Source organism: Schistocerca cancellata, chromosome 10, assembly GCF_023864275.1.
Source record: "Schistocerca cancellata isolate TAMUIC-IGC-003103 chromosome 10, iqSchCanc2.1, whole genome shotgun sequence".
Classification (NCBI taxonomy): Eukaryota; Metazoa; Arthropoda; class Insecta; order Orthoptera; family Acrididae; genus Schistocerca; species Schistocerca cancellata.
In genome coordinates, this window is record NC_064635.1 from 105,052,705 (window position 1) to 105,077,807 (window position 25,103).

Below are 25,103 nucleotides of genomic sequence, written 5' to 3' on the forward strand. Positions count from 1 at the left end.
TATTTCCATGACAACTTTACGAGAAATTTTGTAGTAATAGACACGCGACGATAAAATATTAGCCTGCTGCATAGGTAGGAAACTTGATCTTAGAAAACTTGGTCTCAGTGGAGATACGTACCTGGTATACATCGATTACATAACGATCCACAACTACAAACAGATATGTCGTATAAATATATGGAAATAAGAGTCCGTCGAAGTACAGGGTGATTCAAAAAGAATACCACAACTTTAAAAATGTGTATTTAATGAAAGAAACATAATATAACCTTCTGTTATACATCATTACAAAGAGTATTTAAAAAGGTCTTTTTTCACTCAAAATCAAGTTCAGAGATGTTCAATATGGCCCCCTCCAGACACTCGAGCAATATCAATCCGATACTCCAACTCGTTCCACACTCTCTGTAGCATATCAGGCGTAACAGTTTGGATAGCTGCTGTTATTTCTCGTTTCAAATCATCAATGGAGGCTGGGAGAGGTGGCCGAAACACCATATCCTTAACATACCCCCATAAGAAAAAATCGCAGGGGGTAAGATCAGGGCTTCTTGGAGGCCAGTGATGAAGTGCTCTGTAACGGGCTGCCTGGCGGCCGATCCATCGCCTCGGGTAGTTGACGTTCAGGTAGTTACGGGCAGATAAGTGCCAATGTGGTGGCGCTCCATCCTGCTGAAATATGAATTGTTGTGCTTCTTGTTCGAGCTGAGGGAACAGCCAATTCTCTAACATCTCCAGATACTGTAGTCCAGTTACAGTAGCACCTTCGAAAAAAAGGGACCAAAAACTTCATTGGCTGAAATGGCACAGAAAACGTTCACCTTAGGTGAGTCACGTTCATACTGAGTTGTTTCCCGCGGATTCTCAGTGCCCCATACTCAATAACACAAAAAGCTTTCTGTTGAGCGGTCGCCATCTTAGCATCAACTGACGCTGACGCCTAGTCAACAGCGCCTCAAGCGAACAAATGTACAACTAAATGAAACTTTATAGCTCCCTTAATTCGCCGACAGATAGTGCTTAGCTCTGCCTTTTGTCGTTGCAGAGTTATAAATTCCTAAAGTTGTGGTATTCTTTTTGAATCAGCCTGTATTAAGTGGAGCGACCAACTAGGCTCAGTTGCGAGTGAGAAACCTGCGACTGTTAGGTGCTGCCTGCCTTTCTATACTTCTTTGAATATCCTCAATATCCCTTTTACTATTATTTGATTTGAGTCTCACACAGTTACAGCCATCCAGAAAGTTTTTGATATAAATGAGTTGTTAAATCGAGACATATCATGATATAAGAACTAAATACCATCCGATCAGTATATGACTCAAGAGACGGGAGGGGAGGGCGGGGGGAGGCAAGTTCCCTCCTCCCCTTTGCGGACGCCTACGCACAGAGTTGAGCAATATTCTAGGGCGGGTCACGAGAGAGTTTCGTAAACATTCTCCTTTGCATACTGACTGCATTCTCCCTGTATACTACTAATGTCCCGAAGTGTGCCACCGGCTTTACCTACGAAGGAGCCCATCTGCATGTACACACCTACATACATAATCCTCACGCCACCGTACGGTGGGTGGCAGAGAGTACCTTGTACCTCTGATAGTCATCTTTCCTGTTCCACTCGCGAATAGAGCGAGGGAACAACGACTATCTATATGCTTCGTATGAGCCCTAATGTCTCATGTCTTATCTTCGTGGTCCTTACGCGAAATGTATGTTGGCGGCAGCAGAATCGTTCTTCAAATGCGATTCTCTAAATTTTATTACTAGCGTTCCTCAAAGAGAACTTCATCTTCTTTCCAGGATTCCCATGTGAGCTCCCGAAGCATCTCCGTGAGACTTCCGTGATGATCGAACCTACTGGTAACAATCCGACCTGATTCGGATCCGAAACACTCAAGCAGTACTCAAGAATAGGTCGCATCAGCATTCTATATGTGGTCCCCAATACTGCTGAAACAACCTTCCCTAGAATTTTTTCTCTGCTGATCCATTATGGACTGTGGGACAACGGCTGACAGTATTTCTTGATACTAAAATTTACCAACAGCTGTGTGTATTGTAGATATTTATTTTATGAAATTCTTATATGCAGTCAGTTTCGGCATTACATTGATGCCATCTTCAGGCCCCACACGTCACAGTCGTAAAATCGATATACACGAAAGGAGCCATATAACTCGATCCTTGAATCAAATCGCTATGCAACAGGTCTTGGTGACTGTGTCGCCTGATCACCAAGACCTGTTGCATAGAGATTTGATTCACGGATCCAGTTATATGGCTCCTTCCGTGTATAGTGATTTTACGACTGTGACGTGTGGGGCCGGAAGATGGCATCAATGTAATGCCGAAACTGGTTGCATATAAGATGTTCATAAAATAAACATCTACAATACATACGGCTGTTGGTAAATTATTGCATCAAGAAATTCCCTAGAATTCTTCCATGAACTGTAGTCGACTATTCACCTTCCCTACCACAATTCTCACACGCTCGTTTCATTTCATATCGCTTTGCAACGTTACGTCCTGATATTTTAACGGCTTGACTACGCCAAGCAGGACACTAAGAATGCTGTATCCGAACTCTGCGGGTTTGTTTTTCCAACTCGTCAGCGTTAACTTACGGATTTTTTTAATATACATTTATATATATTCATCACACCAACTGGAAATTTTGTCTAAGTCACCTTGTATCCTCCTACAGTCACTCAAGTTCGACGGCTTCACAACATCACTAGTACCATCAGCAAATAACTGCATATTGCTGCTCAGCCTGTCTGCCAGATAATTTCTAGTTGTAAATCGTAAATTACAACGTCCTAACACACTTTCCTGCGGCACCCATTACGAAAGCCTTGTAGCTGATAATCACCCACCGTCGAGGACGACATACTAGGATCTATTACTTAAGCAGTCTTTGAGCCACTCACATATCTAGGAATCAGTTCCATACGATCGTACCTTCGTTACCACCACAAATTATGTCACTGAACAGCCAAAGAAACTGGTACTTCTAATATCTTGTAGGGCCCCCACGAGCACGAAGAAGTGCCGCAACACGACGTAGCATGGACTCCACTAATGTCTGAAGTAGGGCTGGAGGGAATTGACACCATCAATCCAGAAGGGCTGTCCGTAAATCCGTAAGAGTACGACGGGAGATCTCTTCTGAACAGCACGTTGCAAGGCATCCCAGATGTGCTCAATAATGTTCATGTCTGGGGAGTTTGGCGGCCAGCGGAAGTGTTTAAACTCAGAAGAGTGTTCTTGGAGCCACTCTGTAGCAATTCTGGATGTGTGGGGTGTGGCATTGTCCTGCTGGAGTTGCCCAACTCTGTACGAATGCACAATGGACATGAATGGATGCAGGTGATCAGACAGGATGCTTACGTGTGTGTCACCGGTCAGAGTCGTATCTAGACGTATCAGGAATGCCATATCACTGCAATTGCACACGCCTCACATCATTATAGAGCTTCCACAAGCTTGAACAGTTACCTACTAACATGCAGAGTCCATGAGTTCATGAGGTTGTCTCCATACCCTTACCTGTCCATCCGCTCGATACAATTTGAAACGAGGTTCGTCCGACCAGGAAACCTGTTTCCAGTCATCGACAGTCCAATGTCAGTGTTGACAGGCTCAGGTGAGGCGTAAAACTTTTTGTCGTGCAGTCATCAAGGGTACACGAATGCGCCTTCGGCCCGAAAGCCCATATCGATGACGTTTCGTTGAATGGTTCACACGCTGACACTTGTTGATGGCCCCGCATTGAAATCAGCAGCAATTTGTGGAAGGGTTTCACTTCCGTCACGCTGAACGATTCTCTTCAGTCGTCGTTGGTCCCGTTCTTACAGGGTCTTTTTCCGGTGGCATCGATGTTGGAGATTTGACATTGCACCGGATTCATGATAATCACGATACACTCGTGAAATGGTCGTACGGGAAAATCCGCACTTCATCTTTACCTCGGAGATGCTGTTTCCCATCGTTCGTGCACCGAATGTAACACCACGTTCAAACTCACTTAAATCTTGATAGCCTGCCATTGTAGCAGCAGTAACCGATCTAACAACTGCGCCAGACACGTCTTATATTGACGTTGCCGACCGCAGCGCCGTATTCTGCCTGTTTACATATCTCTGTATTTGAATACGCATGCCTGTACCAGTTTCTTTGGCGCTTCAGCGTAGAACGCAATAAGATTTCATTCACTTCAGTTGTGACTCACTGATATTGTAGTAAATGGATACAAAGTTTTTGCGTTTTGTTCTGTGACTAGATAGACATCCATATTTTACAAACCACCGTGAATTACATGACAAGAGTGTAATAGTAACGGTACACGATACCGTGACAGAATATAGTTAGATCTGTTCTCTGCAAATCAGCGCGAAATGTGTGGCAGAGGGTACTCCCCGTTGTAGCACGTAGTTAGGTTTCTTCACGTTCACAGTCTGTTATGGAGCGGGAAAAAAAAGACTGCTTAAACGCTTCTCTGCACGCTCTCCTACTAACAAGGGAACCTCCCCATCGCACCCCCCTCAGATTTAGTTATAAGCTGGCACAGTGGATAGGCCTTGAAAAACTGAACACAGATCAATCGAGAAAACAGGAAGAAGTTGTGTGGAAGTATGAAAAAAATAAGCAAAATATACAAACTGAGTAGTCCATGCGCAAGATAGGCAACATCATTGATAATGTAAGCTCAGGAGTGCCGTGGTCCCGTGGTTAGCGTGAGCACATGCGGAACGAGAGGACCTTGGTTCAAGTCTTCCCTCGAATGAAAATTTTAATGTCTTTATTTTCGCAAAGTTATGATCTGTTCGTTCGTTCATTGACGTCTCTGTTCACTGTAATAAGTTTAGTGTCTGTGTTTTGCGACCGCACCGCAAAACCGTGCGATTGGTAGACGAAAGGACGTGCCTCTCCAATGAGAACCAAAAACATTTGATCGCAAGGTCATAGGTCAACCGATTCCTCCACAGGAAAACACGTCTGATATATTCTATACGACACTGGTGACGGCATGTGCTTCACATGACAGGAATATGTTGTCGACCCACCTAACTTGTACACTTGGCGAATGGGTAAAAAGATTCTTCTACTTTGCCCGATTTAGGATTTCTTGTGGATGTGATAATAACTCCCAAAAAAGTGATGAAAACATAAGAGTTTGTCACATAAACTGCAACAAATAAATGCAACAGTTTCACAGTCGCACAGTTTTCCCTGTGCTCTGTCAAAACATATGTTTTTAACGTTTTCAAATTTTTCCTTGTGTAGACCGTCAAATCCTGCATATGTCCAAGGAAATCTGAACATGTCCTGGAATTTTGGAGAGCAAAGTTGATTATGTGTGAGTACCTGAACTTTGATAATTGTCTGAAAACAAAAAATTAAACTTTTCACTCGAGAGAAGACTTGAACCAAGGAACTCTCGTTCCGCAGCTGCTCACGCTAACCATGGGACCACGGCGCACCTGCGTTCACACTACCCATGATGCTGCATATCTTGCGCATGGACTACTCAGTCGGTATATTTTGCTTATTTTTTCATAGTTCCACACAACTTCTTCCTGTTTTCTCGATTGATGTGTGTTCAGTTTTTCAAGGCCTATCCACTCAAATGGCTCTGAGCACTATGGGACTCAACATCTTAGGTCATAAGTCCCCTAGAACTTAGAACTACTTAAACCTAACTAACCTAAGGACATCACACACACCCATGCCCGAGGCAGGATTCGAACCTGCGACCGTAGCAGTCCCGCGGTTCCGGACTGCAGCGCCAGAATCGCTAGACCACCGCGGCCGGCTCAGGCCTATCCACTGTGCCAGCTTATAACTAAATCTGAGGGGGGTGCTATGGGGAGGTTCCCTTGTTAGTATGTGGTCCTTACGGGAGCTATACGCAAGGGACTGCAGTCTCTCCCTAGACCTCTCACTTAGCTCTTGTTCTCGAAATTTTGTACGCAGCCTTTTACGGGATGTTCTGCGTCTTCCAGTGTCAGCCAGGTCAGGTTTTTGAGTATCTCAGCGACGCCCTGCCGTAGCTCAGACACACCCGTGGTCACTCGTGCTGCCTTGCTTTGTATGAGTTGAATATCCATATTAGCTCTATTTAATAGGGATTTCACGCACTTGAATAATATTCTGTTCGCGATGCAGTATCTTACTAGCGCGCACAACTTGACTAGAAAACGGAATCGGTTGATAGGACATATGTAGAGACATTAAGAAATCATCAGTTTGATAGTGGAGGCAAGTTTGGAGTGGGGGCGTGGGAACTGTTGAGCGAGACCAAGGCTTGAACACACTCTTCGTTTTACGTTACAGAAGGTAAACTCTTCGTTGCCAAGTTCGCTAATGATAACCTTTATTCTCGATAGCCGGGTTCGGTGATCAATGTTACCATCTTCAGATCTCGACGGACAGGTTATTGCATGTTTCCTAAAATAGCAATAAAAGCGCTCTTTCTAGTGATTTGGCAGGTGCGTAGCAGACTGGAAGACTGCATCGGCATCTGTTACCTACTTGCCATTTCGTGAGCAAAACACTTTTATTGCTAGTTTAAGAAATATGCAGTAAGCTGTCCCTCGAGATCTAAAGATGGTTACATTTATTGGTGGAACCGGTTACCAAGAACAAAGGTTATTATTAGCGAATTTGGCAACGAATTTTATCCTCTCTAATGTATCTCGTGGCTCAAAATGAGTAAACTGAAACTCTTACTCTTGTAGGTGTTAACTCCGTCCAGTACGTTGTTCACGGCAGTCAGAACTTGGCAAATTTATTTTATTTATCTTTGCGAACAGAGGCCCTTCTTGTCACCGCAGCTGTCAGTTACCCAAGGGAGAAAGAAATTGTGAGCAACTCCTGATTGTGAATCGTGTAAACTTCGTTGTGTGTTTTAACTGTTTTTGTACCGTACTTCCTGACGCGGACGACGAGTCCAGCGTTTGCCTCGGAATCATGGGGAACCAAGTCCTAAAAACAGCAGGCAGATTCAATTGGATGTAGGTTGCACTGGTTACGCAGAGACGAGGAAAGATACACAGAATGGACTAATATGGAGAGCTGCGTCAAACCAGTTTTCTGACTGAAGGTCACAACAGTAAGAAGGATACAATGTCAATGCTTTACTGATTTTAATACTGACACTGCTCCTTGTTTTTTGTTGTCTCAAGATGGCGCCTGCCGAAATGTCGTAATAAATGAAGACTTTTATTTAGGAATCTAGAGGGTATTGTTCGTAAAATTTTCTGATGATCACCAACTCATATCGGTTTCCTTTGTTATCAATATCAATGAGAACGAGTACGGTAAAACTTACGTACTTCAGTTCCCCTCCATCCAACCCCCTGCATTCATCGTAGTTTATACACGTACCATCGCGTATATCATATAGAGCAAGAAACTCGTCAAATGCTTGTCTACTATCCAATACAGGTTGCCTGAATTCACCTTACACTTCTTAGTTTTGATAAACGGTGTTAAATATGGAGCGAATGCATATACCGAGGTGAATTATAGTCCTGGTCTTTACGAAACCTTTATTTCGCATTCACATTTGTTGACTCCGTCACAACCGAACACTCACGTTGCATCCTAACCTAGGCCTCGTGCTGAATATAAGTTGGTCACCCTAATCAATACACTGAAAGTATGAATTAAAAAACTTAACGTGTTTTATTAAGTACACGATGCATTTCGGACCCTGCGTGTCCATCATCAGGTGTGATTTGTCTAAATACGTGCTTTATTTTTTTTCTCTTGAATGAGGTGAAATGCATATTCCTGTCATGGAAAGGTTCGATGTTAGGTTATGAATTTCGTAAGTCAAATGCGGAAAATATGTGCGAAATAGTGGAAAAGGTGAACAGTGTTAACTTAGAACATAATCCAACAAATGCCTTTTTAACATTTTAGCACAATCATACAGTGTTTTCTCCATCCTTTTCGTACGTATCAATTCATTCAAGAGGCACATTTGCATACACATGTTTGTAAACAATTCACAGATCCTTTTGTATATGGTGTGATCAAAGATGAATTTATTCGTAGTGCTAAAGATACAATTACTAAACAATTGTCATATGCAGGATATAACTTTAGAACAGGTCTTTAAAATTACTGAAATAAGAGTTTCGCTGTTTTATGTCCTATGTCATCTTTCATTAATAACGATGGTTGCGTTATGCAGCACTCGTTGTGAAAGGGCCGATATATTCTAACAGTGTATGTCTGGGTAGTGTGTTCGCACTCACATGAATCCATGCATAGCTTGTTACATTTTAGTCATAACCTGGTGCAGAGGCTTTATGTTTCAGAGTTTCAACCTTTCTATAAGTTATTTGTTTTAAGATATAACTGCGTTGGTCTCTGTTAGACAGGCGCAATCATGGAGGTAAGAATAGAGGGAGATGCCGTGACGTCACAGCTGTGAAGCTATGTGAAGCCGAGGGTAGCCATCTCAATCCGACCAAAACATTGCTGCTGTAAGCTTGTGTGCATAGGCTTGTCGCTCGCTTTTGGAAGGATTTTGCGCTATTATGGTGACTTGTGTGGTGTTCGGAAGCTTGTGTGCATAGGCTTGTCGCTCGCTTTTGGAAGGATTTTGCGCTATTATGGTGACTTGTGTGGTGTTCGGATGTACGAATTGTTCTGATTGTGATGCGAAATCGAAGGGAATAACATTTCATGTGTAAGTTGTCTCGTTAAGTGTGATTTTACAACTTCATTGTGAATGAACGTGTGCTACATCGGTACTTGTACTATAGCGTGTTTTTCTCCTGTATGATTTTAGATTTCCTAAAAATGAAAGTCGGAAAGCTCTGTGTGAGAATGCCGCGAGGAGGAAGAATTGGCGTGCGTCTAAATGGAGCACTATATGTTCTCAGCATTTCCGAGAAGAGGACATAGACCGAACTTCCCTTTCAACAGTAAGGCTCCGAGAAAATGCTGTACCATTAGTTTTCCCTACACACCCAATACCTTTGCAAAAGGTATGTTAATTCAAAGAATTAAATTCTTAGTTTTCAAGTTCACGTTTCAGTATAATACGTAAGTATCGTCGATAATCGAAGTGTTGAGTAACACTTTGTCTTCATCATGTACCAAATTAAAAGCTAACACTACATTAACTGGCGTAAAGTATAGGCCTAAACAGGACACTGTGTAGATTTGTCATTCTATGTACCGTATTTCAGTAAATATTGGTGGTAATGAACAGTGTTTCCCAGTAGTGTCACTGAAATGTCCCAGTACGTATTACAAACAAGATGTATTTATGGGGCTCTGGAGGGAGGGTATAGCTAACTTAGTTTTCAGTTTCTATTATTTAGTTTGCGATATTTTGAATCAGAAGAAACGCGGAATTTCGCCTTTACGAGATTTTATTTTAAACAAAAACTTTGAAACAACCAATCTGATGACGTTACATGCCTATATGGTGCAATTAGCGACTGTAATACACGCAGCGCTATAGCACACTGGCAATGTTTTGGTCAGAGTGTCATGGCAGCGAGCCACGCCCCCATGGCTTCAAAACGTAGTACGGCTGGGATACGTAGCGCCATCTCCCATTATTCTTAGCTCCATGGGCGCAATGTTCCCCGCCATGTTGATTTGCAGTGCGTCATCTAGTCCTACTTAGTTTCACGTGAGCTTCCGAGGCCCACCGCACGGCGTCTATGGAGACGAGGCGCACGCCAGAGCTTAAGTCTTGGTGTTGAATAAGTACTAATGTACCGCACTTTGAAAATGTGACTACGCCTATTCAGGCTGTTTTAGTTTTATTTCTAGACCATGCCCTCTTAGACAAATTATGAAGAAGGCTCAATTATTTGGGCTGAAACCTAGGTACACGTTGGTTTCATTACCGCAATCGGATAGCTAGACAACAATTCAAGCAATTTATTACAGTAAGTTAAATTGACAATATTTAATTTTGCGTTTTCACAGAGAGGTGTCGCAAGCAACGGGCAACATGCACATAATCAGTGTCCTACTTCTAAGGCCTCCGATTTTTTTTCTCCGGACTGGAAAGAGATAGAAACATGCGCATTGTTTTAAAATGAGGCCGCGTTCATTGTCAATACGTCCCAGATGTGGCAGCACCGTACGGCAGATGGAATTTTACCGCCAGCGGCGAGAATGAGAACTGCTTTAAATACTTAAAATGGCGACGTTTTCCTTACTTGAACAGCGTGCAATCATTCGTTTTCTGAATTTGCGTGGTGTGAAACCAATTGAAATTCATCGACAGTTGAAGGAGACATGTGGTGATGGAGTTATGGATGTGTCGAAAGTGCGTTCGTGGGTGCGACGGTTTAATGAAGGCAGAACATCGTGTGACAACAAACCGAAACAACCTCGGGCTCGCACAAGCCGGTCTGACGACATGATCGAGAAAGTGGAGAGAATTGTTTTGGGGGATCGCCGAATGACTGTTGAACAGATCGCCTCCAGAGTTGGCATTTCTGTGGGTTCTGTGCACACAATCCTGCATGACGACCTGAAAATGCGAAAAGTGTCATCCAGGTGGGTGCCACGAATGCTGACGGACGACCACACGGCTGCCCGTGTGGCACGTTGCCGAGCAATGTTGACGCGCAACGACAGCACGAATGGGACTTTCTTTTCGTCGGTTGTGACAATGGATGAGACGTGGATGCCACTTCTCAATCCAGAAACAAAGCGCCAGTCAGCTCAATGGAAGCACACAGATTCACCGCCACCAAAAAAATTTCGGGAAACCGCCAGTGCTGAAAAAATGATAGTGTCCATGTTCTGGGACAGCGAGGGCGTAATCCTTACCCATTGCGTTCGAAAGGGCACTACGGTAACAGGTGCATCCTACAAAAATGTTTTGAAGAACTAATTCCTTCCTGCACTGCAACAAAAGAGTCCGGGAAGGACTGCGCGTGTGCTGTTTCACCAAGACAACGCACCCGCATATCAAGCTAACGTTACGCAACAGTTTCTTCGTGATAACAACTTTGAAGTGATTCCTCATGCTCCCTACTCACCTGACCTGGCTCCTAGTGACTTTTGGCTTTTTCCAACAACGAAAGACACTCTCCGTGGCCGCACATTCACCAGCCGTGCTGCTATTGCCTCATCGATTTTCCAGTGGTCAAAACAGAGTCCTAAAGAAGCCTTCGCCGCTGCCATGGAATAATGGCGCCAGCGTTGTGAAAAATATGTACGTCTGCAGGGCGATTACGTCGAGAAGTAACGCCAGTTTCATAGATTTCGGGTGAGTAGTTAATTAGAAAAAAAATCGGAGGCCTCAGAACTTGAATGCACCTCGTACAAAAGTTCATAAGTTGTGGCTAAAGCGTTTGGACGACGGCTCGTATTCTAGTGCGACCGCGGGTAGGCGGAGAGCGCTTATACTCCCTTCGCATAGGGGCCGCTGCTGTCTTGATGTCGTCACAATCAACGTACTACTGGCTGGCGTCGTCTCACAGCCCTCTCTGCTGTGAAGTTCCAGCCCGGAGTGCTGGCGCTTGACGTTACGCCGGAACACTGTGGCTTGGCAAATCTGTATGTTCATTTAACATAGATTCTGGTTTTTTGACTTTATGGAGGTATATCTCCAGTTTCCGCTTCTGTGCCAAATGAGCAAACAGATTTCGCAAGGCACAGTTATTTCAGCAGTTTTCAAGACCTATCCTACAGTTATTGCCTGCAAATGTCAATTGTTTAGTAATTTTATATTTAGCACTACGAATAAATTCATCTTTGATCACACTATATACAAAGGCATCTGTGAATTGTTTACAAACGTGTCTCTTGAGTCAAGTGATATGTACGAAAAGGATGGAGAAAAGACTGTATGTGGAACCGCGCGACCGCTACGTTCGCAGGCTCGAATCCTGCCTCGGACAGGGATGTGAGTGATGTCCTTAGGTTAGTCAGGTTTAAGAAGTTCTAGGGAACTGATGAGCTCAGATGTTAAGTCCCATAGTGCTCAGAGCCATTTGAACCATTTTCGAAAGATGTATGATGGTGCTAAAAACGTTAAAATCGCTTTTCTTGGACGGTGTGGTAAGTTTACACTGTTCATCTTTTCCACTATTTTGCACAATTTTCCGCGTTTGACTTACGAAATTCATAACCTAACACAAAAGTTTTCATGACAAGAATATGCATTTCACCTCATTCAAGACAAAAAATAGACCATATATCAAGACAAATCCCGGCCGCGATAGCCGAGCGGTTGTAGGTGCTTCAGTTCGGAACCGCGTTCCTGCTACAGTCGCAGGTTCGAATCCTGCCTTGCGCATGGACGTGTGTGATGTCCTTCGGTTAGTTAGGTTTACGTAGTTCTAAGTCTAGGGGACTGATGACCTCAGATGTTAAGTCCCGTAGTGCTTAGAACCATTTGAACCATTTCAAGACAAATCACACCTGATTATGGACGCACAGTGTCCAAAATGCATCGTGTTCTTCATAAAACACGTTATTCATAGTTCCGTTGTTGTTGCTGTTGTGGTCTCCAGCCCAGAGACTGGTTTGATGCAGCTATCCATGCTACTCTATCCTGTGCAAGCTTTTTCATTTCCCAGCACTACTGCAACCTACGCCCTTCTGAATCTGCTTAGTGTATTCATCTCTCGGTCTCCCTCTACGATTTTTACCCTCCATGCTGCCCTCCAATACTAAATTGGTGATCCCTTGATGCATGTCCAACCAACCGATCCCTTCCTCTGGTCAAGTTGTGGCACAAATTTCTGTTCTCCCCAATTCTATTCAATACCTCGTCATTAGTTATATGATCTACCCATCTAATCTTCAGCATTCTTCTGTAGCACCACATTTCGAAAGCGTCTATTCTCTTCTTGTCCAAACTATTTATCGTTCATACTTTCAGTGTGTTTTCACTCAACAGAGGAAAGTGCACTGGGCCTGACGGAATACCAATTTGATTATACACAGAGTACGCGAAAGAACTTGCCCCCCTTGTAACAGCCGTGTACCGCAAGTGTCTAGAGGAACGGAAGGTTCCAAATGATTGGAAAAGAGCACAGGTAGTTCCAGTTTTCAAGAAGGGCGTCTAGCAGATGCGCAAAACTATAGGCCTATATCTCTGACATCGATCTGTTGTAGAATTTTAGAACATGTTTTTTGCTCGCGTATCATGTCATTTCTGGAAACCCACAATCTACTCTGTAGGAATGAACATGGATTCCGGAAACAGCGATCGAGTGAGACGCAACTCGCTTTATTTGTTCATGAGACCCAGAAAATATTAGATACAGCCTCCCAGGTAGATGCCATTTTCCTTGACTTCCGGAAGGCGTTCGATAGAGTTCCACACTGTCGCCTGATAAACAAAGTAAGAGCCTACGGAATATCAGACCAGCTGCGTGGCTGGATTGAAGAGTTTTTAGCAAACAGGACACAGCATGTTGTTCTCAATGGAGAGACGTCTACAGACGTTCAAGTAACCTCTGGCGTGCCACAGGGGAGTGTAATGGGACCATTGCTTTGCACAATTCGCAATATATATAAAAGACGTAGTAGATAGTGCTGTGCCGGCCGAAGTGGCCGAGCGGTTCTAGGCGCTACAGTCTGGAACCGAGCGACTGTTACGGTCGCAGATTCGAATCCTGCCTCGGGCATGGACGTGTGTGATGTCCTTAGGTTAGTTAGGTTTAATTAGTTCTAAGTTCTAGGCGACTGATGACCTCAGAAGTTAAATCGCATAGTGCTCAGAGCCATTTGAACCATTTTCGAACAAAGGAGGTGGCTTACGAAACACTCGTTCTAGCTATACTTGAGTATTGCTCATCAGTGTGGGATCCGTACCAGGTCGGATTGACAGAGGGTTATCTGGTAAGCGTGATAGCGTTACGGAGATGTTTAGCAAACTCAAGTGGCAGACTCTGCAAGAGAGGCGCTCTGCATTAAGGGGTAGCTAGCTGTCCAGGATTCGAGAGGGTGCGTTTCTGGATGAGGTATCGAATATATTGCTTCCCCCCTACTTATACCTCCCGAGGAGATCACGAATGTAAAATTAGAGAGATTCGAGCGCACACGGAGGCTTTCCGGCAGTCGTTCTTCCCGCGAACCATACGCGACTGCTACAGTAAAGGGAGGTAATGACAGTGGCACGTAAAGTGCCCTCCGCCACACACCGTTGGGTGGCTTGCGGAGTATTAATGTAGATGTAAAAAAGGCATCCTAATCAAGATTTCACTATAGGCTGGTGGCGGGATGTAGAGTAGTCGCTGTCACACTCCCGCCACGCGTGTGAAACTCCTCCACGGTTCAGCTATTGGGCAGACCACGACGCCTGCCCCGGCGGCGGCGGCGGCGGCGGCGCCGTGCGCCAGCGCGGCCGTGTTTACCTGCTGGTGTTCTCCTACGCGGGTCCAGGTTGCCTCATAGGTGACCCTCCCGCAGCGGTCCGGACCCTGGTATGCTGGGGCAGGCGGCTGCACTGTCTGTCGCAGCGGTGACACAGAAGCACTGGGCGAGCCGAACAGACGACGCACACGGAGCGGACACACACGGGCACACGGGAGGCGGCGCGACCACGCCAGCGAGACGCCACGCAGCGACTGGCCGCGCGCACCGCCGGAGAGGCACGCCGTGCTCCCCCCCCCCTCCCGCCCTCCATCACCTCTGCCTGCCGCCCCCCCCTTCCCCCCCACACACCTTGAACGACTACCTACCTACCTAGGCCACGCCGCAGAATCACGCTCTCCCGCATCCAGACTCCCTGCGGCTGCGGCTCGGTCCAGTGCACTTGGGAGACGAAGAGGAGACCGCGGATCGCGAAGCGCGCGGGCCAGCAGGGACGCTGCAAAGAACTCCGGCGGCGCAGAGGCTGCCGCCCAGCTTCCGATGAGACGGCGGTGGAGGAGGTGTGTTTTGAACAGACCAGCGGGGGAGCCCGCGGAATAACGACTGGCTCTGGCTTACGACCCCGTACCGTTACCACATACTGGAGGATGCTGCCGTGGGGATGATCTGAAAACTTGTGGACCCCTAATGTTGTTGTTGTTGTTGTGGTCTTCAGTCCTGAGACTGGTTTGATGCAGCTTTCCATGCTACTCTATCCTGTGCAAGCTTCTTCATCTCCCAGAACCTGCTGCAGCCTACATCCCTCTGAATCTGCTTAGTGTATTCATCTCTTGGTCTCCCTCTTCGATTTTTACCCTCCATGCTGCCCTCCAATGTCTCAGAACATGTCCTACCAACCGATCTCTTCTTCTAGTCAAGTTGTGCCACAAGCTCCTTGTGGTGTTCGTACTGTAAGACCTTCGGTATACACACCGTCAGATTATTTGACTTGTCGCTCTAACGAAGTAGGCGAGTGTCAACAATATGTCTCGTGGTCTTATCGTGGCGTATTTATCTTCTGCCGTTAGGTCAGACGAAATGCCACTTGCACACTTAGAGTAGCAGATTGACGGTGACCAACTTTAAACACAACTGGATTAATTTTCACACACATTTATTAAAATAATAAAAAAAATATAGACATTACGTAACTTGATTCTGGATGCTGTTTACATTTGACAATCTGAAGTTCCTTTGGTCTTGGTACGTTAATCTTATTCTCACATATCTCTGATACTTGACAAAGTGTCTATACATTTCTCTTCGTAGCTATGTACAGGAATATAATAATCTTATTAGGCGCAGACTGAAACTTGACTATAGACTGGTACAGACAGGTGCAGACTAATGCAAACTAATCGGAGGTCTGTACACTCGTTATAATACCTCGCGCGTTCAGGTATCACTGCGCGACTGTGATCCGCGAGGAGAAAAGGTTCTACGTTAGCAGCAATCTCATTGGCTGCATTACATATTAATACGCGGATCGGCGGAAGCAGAATTTGGTCCGTCTCTAAGACAGCGCCATCTGGTAGTGCGGAGACGGACGAACGCTGCGCCTGCGCTGTTGTGCTTAGCGGGGCGCGCTCTAGTGGGAAAGTTGTTACTACGCGGAACTATGTACACAACACTCCTCTTCTCCCAAATTCTATTCAATACCTTCTCATTAGCTACGTGATCTACCCATATAATCTTCAGCATTCTTGTGTATCACCACATTTCGAAAGCTTCTATTCTCTTCTTGTCCAAACCATTCATCGTCCACATTTCACTTCCAAATATGCCTACACTCCATACAAATGCTTTCACAAAAGACTTCCTGACACTTAAATCTATACTCGATGTTAGCAAATTTCTCTTCTTCAGAAACGCTTTCCTTGCCATTGCCAGTCTACATTTTATATCCTTTCTACTTCGACCATCATCAGTTACTTTGCTCCCCAAATAGCAAAACTCCTTTACTACTTTAAGTGTCTCATTTCCTAATCTAATTCCCTCAGCGTCACCCGACTTAATTCGACTACATTCCATTATCCTCGTTTTGCTTTTGTTGATGTTCATCTTATACCCTCCTTTCAAGACACTATCCATCCATTGAACTGCTCTTCCAAGTCCTTTGCTGTCTCTGACAGAATTACAATGTCGTCGCCGAACCTAAAAGTTTTTATTTCTTCTCCATGGAATTTAATACCTACTCCGAACTTTTCTTTTGTTTCCTTTATTGCTTGCTCAATATACAAATTGAATAACATCGGGGAGAGGCTACAATCCTGTCTCACTCCCTTCCCAACCACTGCTACCTTTTCATACCCCTCGACTCTTATAACTGCCATCTGGTATCTGTAAAAATTGTAAATAGCCTTTCGTTCCCTGTATTTTACCCCTGCCACCTTCAGTATTTGAAAGAGAGTATTCCAATCAACATTGTCAAAAGCTTTCTCTAAGTCTACAAATGCTAGAAACGTAGGTTTGCCTTTCCTTAATCTTTCTTCTAAGATAAGTCGTAAGGTCAGTATTGCCTCACGTGTTCCAATATTTCTACGGAATCCAAACTGATCTTCCCCGAGGTCGGCTTCTATCAGTTTTTCCATTCGACTGTAAAGAATACACGTTAGTATTTTGCAGCTGTGACTTATTAAACTGATAGTTCGGTAATTTTCACATCTGTCAACACTTGCTTTCTTTGGGATTGGAATTATTATATTTTTCTTGAAGTCTGAGGGTATTTCACCTGTCTCATACATCTTGCTCACCAGGTGGTAGAGTTTTGTCAGGACTGGCTGTCCTAAGGCCGTCAGTAGTTCTAATGGAATGTTGTCTACTCTGGGGGCCTTGTTTCGACTCAGGTGTTTCAGTGCTCTGTCAAACTCTTCACGCAGTATCATATCTCCCATTTCATCTTCATCTACATCCTCTTCCATTTCCATAATATTGCCTTCAAGCACATCGCCCTTGTACAGACCATCTATGTACTCCTTCCACCTTTCTGCTTTCCCTTCTTTGCTTAGAACTAGATTTCCATCAAAGCTCTTGATATTCATGCAAGTGGTTCTCCTTTCTCCAAAGGTCTCTTTAATTTTCCTGTAGGCAGTATCTATCTTACCCCTAGTGAGATAAGCCTCTACATCCTTACATTTGTCCTCTAGTCATCCATGCTTAGCCATTTTGCACTTTCTGTCGATCTCATTTTTGAGACGTTTTTTGCCTGCTTCATTTACTGCAGTTTTATATTTTCTCCTTTCATCAATTAAATTCAATATTTCTTCTGTTACCCAAGGATTTCTACCAGCCCTCGTCTTTTTACCTATTTGATCCTCTGCTGCCTTCACTATTTGATCCCTCAAAGCTACCCACTCTTCTTCTACTGTATTTCTTTCCCCCATTCCTGTCAATTGTTCCCTTATGCTCTCCCTGAAACCCTGTACAACCTCTGGTTCTTTCAGTTTATCCAGGTCCCATCTCCTTAAATTCCCACCTTTTTGAAATAGTGAAGATAAAAATTCTGATATAATTTTTCAATCACTTTTTACTGATATTTATTACCGCGACGCGTTTCGGCAGCGTGCAACCATCATCATTTGCGATACAGTTACGTAGAGAGGGGTCCAAAAAATGTATCCACTGTTTAAAAGTCCATAACTTGCAAACTAATTGACGGAGTTGTCTCATTTTTTGGTGAAAGTGTAGCTTAAAGTCCAGCTAAAAGATATCAGTGTAGGTGTTCGAAATGATCACCATTAACATCCACACACAAACGATGCCGCCGAACTGCAGCACGAACTACTTACTGCAACGTGTTCAGTTGGATATTTGCACACGAATGTATGATTGATTCTCGAATTTCATCCAATGTGCGTGGCTTTTGTCGATGAACGACGTTCTTCAGTGTTCCCCACACGTGAAAGTCCAGAGGAGTTAGGTCTGGGGAACGTGATGGATACTCCACTGCACCTCTACGGCCTGTCCTGGTACATTTTCGTCGAGATACGCCCTAACACGATTTTGGTAGTGGGCTGGGGCACCATCTTGTTGAAAGTAAACTCTTCCGTCTCCATACAAGTCACGGATATCAGGTAAAATGGATGTCTGAAGCTTCTGAAGGTGCACCTCACCTGTAACTTTGCCGTCAAAGAAGAATGGTCCAATCAAGCACCGGTAAGACAACCCACACCACGCATTTACTCCTGGCAAATTCACGGCTTTGTCTACATGAACTTTCGGGTTTTCGGCGGCCGACTAGATGGCGATTTACTGTACCATTGAGTTTGAACTGTGCCTCATCAGACCACACAATCGTCTATGCAAACTCTTCATCGTTGCGCACCATGATAGTAAACCACTCGCAGTACTCCATTCTACGATCTGGGTCGTCCTCGTTCATTGTGTGTAGCAATCGTGGGATGTAGCACATCCACTTTGCTGTCTTCAAAACAGTAAAGGACGTCGTTTATCGACAAAAGCCACGCACACTGGATGAACTTCGAGAATCCATCGTACATTCATGTGCAAATATCCAACTGAACACGTTGCAGTCAGTAGTTTCTTGCCGCAGTTCGGCGGCATCGTTTGTGTGTGGATGTTACTGGTGACCATTCCGAACACCTACAGTGATATCTTTAAGCTGGACTTTAAGCTACACTTTCACCAAAAATGAGACAACTCCGTTAATTAGTTTGCAAGTTATGGACTATTAAACAGAGGATACATTTTTTGGACCCCTCTGTATACATTAACCTGAAGGTGCTGCGCGTGCCGGTCATATTGATGTACACGTATTAGGTTTACAACTTCTCTTCCAGCGTTTCACCTCGAAGTCAGAGACTTGTGAAAAATTTACGGAAACGTAACAATTCAAAATTTTGACCACCGCTGGCCACTGCTTTCCCCCCGCCTCTCGGGCAACATACGATTCCGCGGCGAAAGAACTGGGCTCGTTTTGAGGAGATTCACGAATCGATCCAATTTTCCACTTGTTTTTATGACCGTAAGTGCTGATCAGTCAGGCCATGTGCTATTGTTCGAAACAGATGGCACCCAGAGGGAGCAATATCTACAGAATACGGTGGTTGGACTTCCCATTTCAACGTTTCCAAGCTTTTGCGGCATAGGGTCGAGCATTGTTATCCTGGAAAATCAGCTTCTCGTGTCTGTCGCTGTCATGTGGCCGTTTGTCTCTCAGTGTTCAGGTCAAACACATCAACTGCTTTCGATAACGATCGCCTGTAATTTCTTTTGTCAGTTTCAGTAGCTTCGGAAAACTTCCCTATTTCACCGCGATGCCTGTCTTCGACATAAAAAATCAACGTTCTTGAAGCGTTGGAACCATTATCTTCAAGTTCTTTCACTAAAAGTTCTTTCACAATAGGTCTTACCAGCACCTAATGAGCCTCAACTGCAGAAAATTAAAACTTTCCCCAAATGACGACCACTGTGCTCGGAAGTTGGTATATTCAATGCACAAGCCTATATGATGCAATCACAATTCGACTAATATTTTGATGGCGTTGTGTTTACCAACGCAAAAGCTTATTGTATGATACTTATGGCGCACAGTTTGTGTCATCACTTGCCGCTGATGCCATCTGTTGTAAAAATGGCGCAAGCAAAGCTTCAATATTATCGCGACGTGTTTCGGCAGCATGCTGGCATAATCAGGTGTGGTCCAACTGGATGTACATTAACCTGAATGTGCTGGTAGTACCACTGAGATTAATGTCCAAGTAAGTGTAACGGACTTGATGCTCATACCCAGCAAATAATCCCCAATACGCTTCTGATTAACTTACATGTAACTGTAATGCATGTGGTAACAGCATGCTGCCGAAAGTCGTCGGGCTAATAAATATACCTAAAAAGTTACTGAAGCGGAGCCGCGCTGGATAGCCGCGCGGTTTGAGGCGCCTTGAAACGGTTCGCGCGGCTCCCTCTGTCGGAGTTTCGAGTCCTCCCTAGGGCATGGGTGTTTGTGTTGCCCTTAGCGTAAGTTATGTTAAGTAGTGTGTAAGATTAGGGACCGATGACCTAAGCAGTTTGGTCCCATAAGATCTTACGACAAATTTCAAAAATTTACTGAAGCAGTAAAAATTATTTCATAAATTTATAGCACAGTCCCTGGCCTCAACCAGCTCCGTACAACATGGCAACATGGATAAACTGAAATCGAGAATTTACGTTCTAAAAAACCTTTGGGTGGAAAACCATGAACAACAAAGAAGAATTTTAGTTTTAGAAAGAGATAGAAGTCTGATGGAGCCAAAGGTGGGGAACAGTGCCTACATCCCAACCCTTCAATCGCAAATTCTACTATTGTTCCATTAACAAGACACTTCTGCGAGCAAGTGCGCTGTCTTAATGAGAGATGATACAAACTAGGTCTCTTTTCTAGAGTTTTTGCATCCAGAACAGTTAGAAGATTACAATTATATCCCCAAGTTGTTGTGTTATCTTCTTGAAGACAACTAATTAACAGAATTCGTTTCACATCGCAGAACGCTGATGCCATGGCCCTGCCCCCTGATGACACTGTCTTCGTCTTTCTTGCATCCAAGGAACCCGCCCCCTCTGTCGACTGCTTCGACTCTTTTGTTCAGCAGCGTGGTGATAAACTCATCTTTCATCCATTTTCACGTACCGATGCAGAAAATAACTCTCCCTTTTCTTGCGAAAAGGTCCAAACACTGTACGGAAACGGTCGTTCGAATTTGTTTCTGATCCGCCGTCGGTAGGCACGGCACACAGCCTGCACAAAGGTACCTTTCTCACGTGCACTTCCTCGTACAAGATATGGCCGACACGTTATTTTTGAATTCCTACGGTTCATGACGTGGTAGCACTCTTCAAATGTCTTTCATGTTCATCACCTTGGACACTCGCACAGCCACGTTTACCTTCGACAATCCATATTATCAAGATGGAAACCGAACAACCTCTGATAAACCTTCCGTTGTGGTCAAACGTTCTCTTACAAAAAATCTCACTGGGGCTAATCGATTTTCACCGTTTCCGCGCCTTGTTGAGTCAGCTACCAGCTGCCAACTGCGGGACGGAATGACTTGCAGTTTCATACGGAGCCTATCTGAAACTGAACCAAGCTCTCGGGAAAACCCTGATGTTGTAATCTACTCTTCAGACCACACTCGTAGTTCAACCAAGGCCTTCAGGGGTCCATTTATGGACTCATACTTTGCGACATAAATACACTGGTGTCCAAAATTATTGAACAAACGGAAAGTTTGTTACAAAACAGTATAAACAGATGATAGTAAAGTAGAAAAAATGTAAAGAATAGAGACATACTCAAATGCAATATACGTAATGGTAGACAAGAATCTTTTTCATTTATTTCCAACTTAAGGGATTTTACACACACATTCTGACAACTGGTTAATAGGTTCAATATTGGGGGGGGGGGGGGGGAGGGAGGGTGGTGACCACCTCTGGCACTAATGCAGGCCTGGCACCGACGGGACATGCTGTGCATGACGTCATCAATCTTATGTTGAGGCAGTAACGGCTATTCGTCCTGCAGATCTGCTCGCAAGTCTTGGAGAATGGTCGGTGGATGCTGACGTCATCCAACCCTTCTCCCTAGTGCATCCCAGACATGCTCTATGAAACTCAAATCGGGAGAGCGAGCAGGGCACGTCATGCGTGCAATATCTTCCGTTTCCTAAACAACATCAACCACCTGTGCTCTATGATGTCGTCCTTCATTACGAAGTCTGGGCCCACAGCACCTCGCAACAACCTCGCATGAGATCCCAAGATGTCCTCACGGTACCTACAGCATTCAAATCTTGTTGATTCACCTGTAGAATTCCATGAAGAGGTGTTCGACTGACCAACACAATCCCTGCCCACACCATTACACATCCTCGCGATATCGGCCTCGTTCCACAATGTTTGGGTGCCGAAATCGTGTTCCATGTGCCCTCAAGATGCGAATCAGTCGAGAATCACTCTCAGACCAAATCGGGACTCATCTGTGAAAACAAACATTGGCCTACTCTTCGGACGTCCAGGTGGCATGTAGACAGCTACATTCTAGACGTTCCCTTCTGTGAAGACACGCCAGAGGTAGACAGACAACAGGTCTCCAACAACAAAGGCCACAATGCCGAAACCTTCTGTACACCGTTTGGTTCGTTACAACAGGTCCAGGGGTTGTTGCGAGGTCAGATGCTAGTTCCAGTGCAGTAATGAGGCGGTACCGTCGTGCACTTTCTGATATCACGCGTGGTCAGCCCTGTCCTGGTCTGCAGGATATAATTTCGGTCTCTAAAAAGGGTCGCCATATCCGAGAAGCAACAGAACGATTCACGTTAAGCCATCGGGTCACATCAGTTTGCGACTCTCCTCCTCAGATTCTTCCTATGGCTCTCCGCAGCTGAGAGTCTGTAGGCGTCCTCTCTGTGCCATGTCGTCTGTGACTGTCTACAATGGCATCTCATGCAACTCGTCGTAGAAACCAGCGGCAAAACCCTAACCTGTGTCCATAGTCGGCCACAGGATTTAGGTCTTGGACAGGGTGGAAACTAAATGAATGCTGGCCGTCGTTCCTCAAAACCTCCCAGACTAACTCATGAGTGACCCCCCATGTCGTGTCTTTTTTTTTTTCTCTTTATTGTCATTTTGAATCCTGTATTACAGGCAGGCCATGCAGCAGCAGACGACGCCGCTCTTTAGCCGCAGAGAACACAAATATACAAATGAAGACATTTAAAGAAAAAATATGGTGGACATATAAACGGAGACAAAACACTGTTTAAAATATAAGGTGCCGTTCACGGGCGTAGAGTCCAAGATAAAATCGTTCAGACACTTCGACACAGACAGAGACGAAAATTGTCACACGTGAACGTAGGTGCACAAAACGAATAACACTGAATCACTGAAGCACAAAACGACGGCACACAACAGAACACGAGGCGTTGATCTCCGGTGCGCGAATGTTCACTATCCGTGTACGAGTCCGGGGACCTGCCAAGAGAGGAGGAGGGGGGGGGAGAAGGAGAGGGGAGAGCAGAAGCCTTGGGCAGGGGAGATAGGGGGGAGGGGAAGCCCGGGGGAAGAGGGAAGGAGGGAGGGGATGGGGAAAAAGGAAAGAGAAGGGAGAGAGGGTGCCTAATGGAAAGGACACAGGATGTGGGGGGAGGATCAAAGTTGATAGGAGGGGTAGATGGAGGGGAGGAGGACATCATCAGGGAGGGGGAGCTGGCGGAAGCCACCTTGGGAGAGGGTGAGGAGGGCCCATGTCGTGTCCAACCGGTCGAGTACTTGTCGTAGGTACTTCCTTGAACCACTCAAGAACGGCCTCTTCAAATGCAGCTTCCCGTCGTGTTCTGGGTCTTCCAGCATCACCATGATGTCCCGCTAACGAGCCTGTTTCGCCAGGTCGTCGGTGAATCGCTGTAAACCAGGGCCGGCCAGCAATTCTGCACGCGTGCGGTGCTCCTGCACACGTGCAACTTCCGGGGCACAGCGTGCACGCCGCAGCCGTCAGCGTTCATGTAGTGCATGTTTCTACGCACAGATGTCGCTTCATCCACTTGCTGGGATACTCTGTACCGGCGCATTCTAGTGCTCTTTCCACAGCTTGCAATGGGAAGGTATTTCGCGTATTAAACATTTAAAATACTGCCACAGTCTACTCATTGAGACATCTACTTTTATGTTAACAGTTTAACCCAGTAAGACATGTAACACAGTTGACAATCGTGGGTTTTTATTAAGGAAGCTTGACTGACGGCAGGTAAACACGCGTAATGTTTTTGAGCTAGTATTTAAGAAAGAGAGCACTTAGCGACTTCCAACGACCCTTATTCATGATTTCAAATAACAGTAAACTAATGCAAGGTTTCCTATAACTAATTCTCGGTGCCCTCAGTTACACCCACATAATTTCTGTCTCGCTTACCTCTGAACAGAATGATAACCGCAGACCTCTCGATGATCGCCTGTTATTTCAATACCATTATTGCTGTATCTTTCATCAGTTCCGTCTGAAATCTGCATAATAACCGACAGTTAGATGAATGTTATGTTTTATCGACTGCAGCTGAGCGTAGCCCTTCACACATTTTAAAAAAATCCTAAATGTAAGTATACATCAAAACAATCGGTTTAATGACCAAATTTCCTCTTGCTTGTACCACATAAACAGGGAAGTGGAGCCGCCGCCGTTCATTTAGGACACATGTCTAATAACAGATGTCGCTGTCGCTCGCTGTCGCACACGTGCGCACATGTGCAGCACTTCCGCACGTCTGCACACTGTGCAGCGTTTGGCCGGCCCTGCTGTAAACTTTTGCCGGTGTGGGTGGCGTCTTGCCGGGCACCGTTCCTCGTACAACCGCTGAGCTTCATGCGCATTACCGTCGGCTAATCCATAAACAAAAACCATATCTCGTTGTTATCCAAACGAATACTGTGCCGTAATGCTTACTGTATGACTAAATCCAACGAAAGACCTGTTTGTTCATACCGTCACCGTAGAATGTTTGGCATTGTTGACGGAGCTACAACCTCACCTCTCTGCTTGCACCGTGTCATCACCATCAACGGTGAAGTCCTCGAAGATTTAAGTTTTGGAAACAGGTGAAAATCGGATGGTGCTAAGAGGGGACTGTATGGAGGATGGTCAATTACAGGGAACCCAAGGCGTTGGATAGTCGCAGATATCCCGGCGTTCGTGTGTGGTCTGAGTGGGTGGTCCATCTGGAGGCACGTCTTCTGCAGTTACA

At 45.1% G+C, this 25,103-nt stretch overlaps 1 protein-coding gene across 3 annotated transcripts in view; it reads right to left on the reverse strand.

Moving 5' to 3' along the window:
- LOC126106668 (mediator of RNA polymerase II transcription subunit 1-like) overlaps positions 1-25,103 on the reverse strand; it is an 861,203-nt gene that overhangs the window by 507,874 nt on the left and 328,226 nt on the right. Inside the window, exon 1 of one of the 3 annotated variants that reach the window (XM_049913036.1) lies at positions 14,364-14,562. The exons of the other annotated variants lie outside the window; for them this stretch is intronic. The gene's annotated coding sequence lies outside the window, so the exon portion shown is untranslated. Of the gene's footprint in view, positions 1-14,363; positions 14,563-25,103 lie in introns of those variants that run through there. 3 annotated transcript variants of the gene reach the window in all.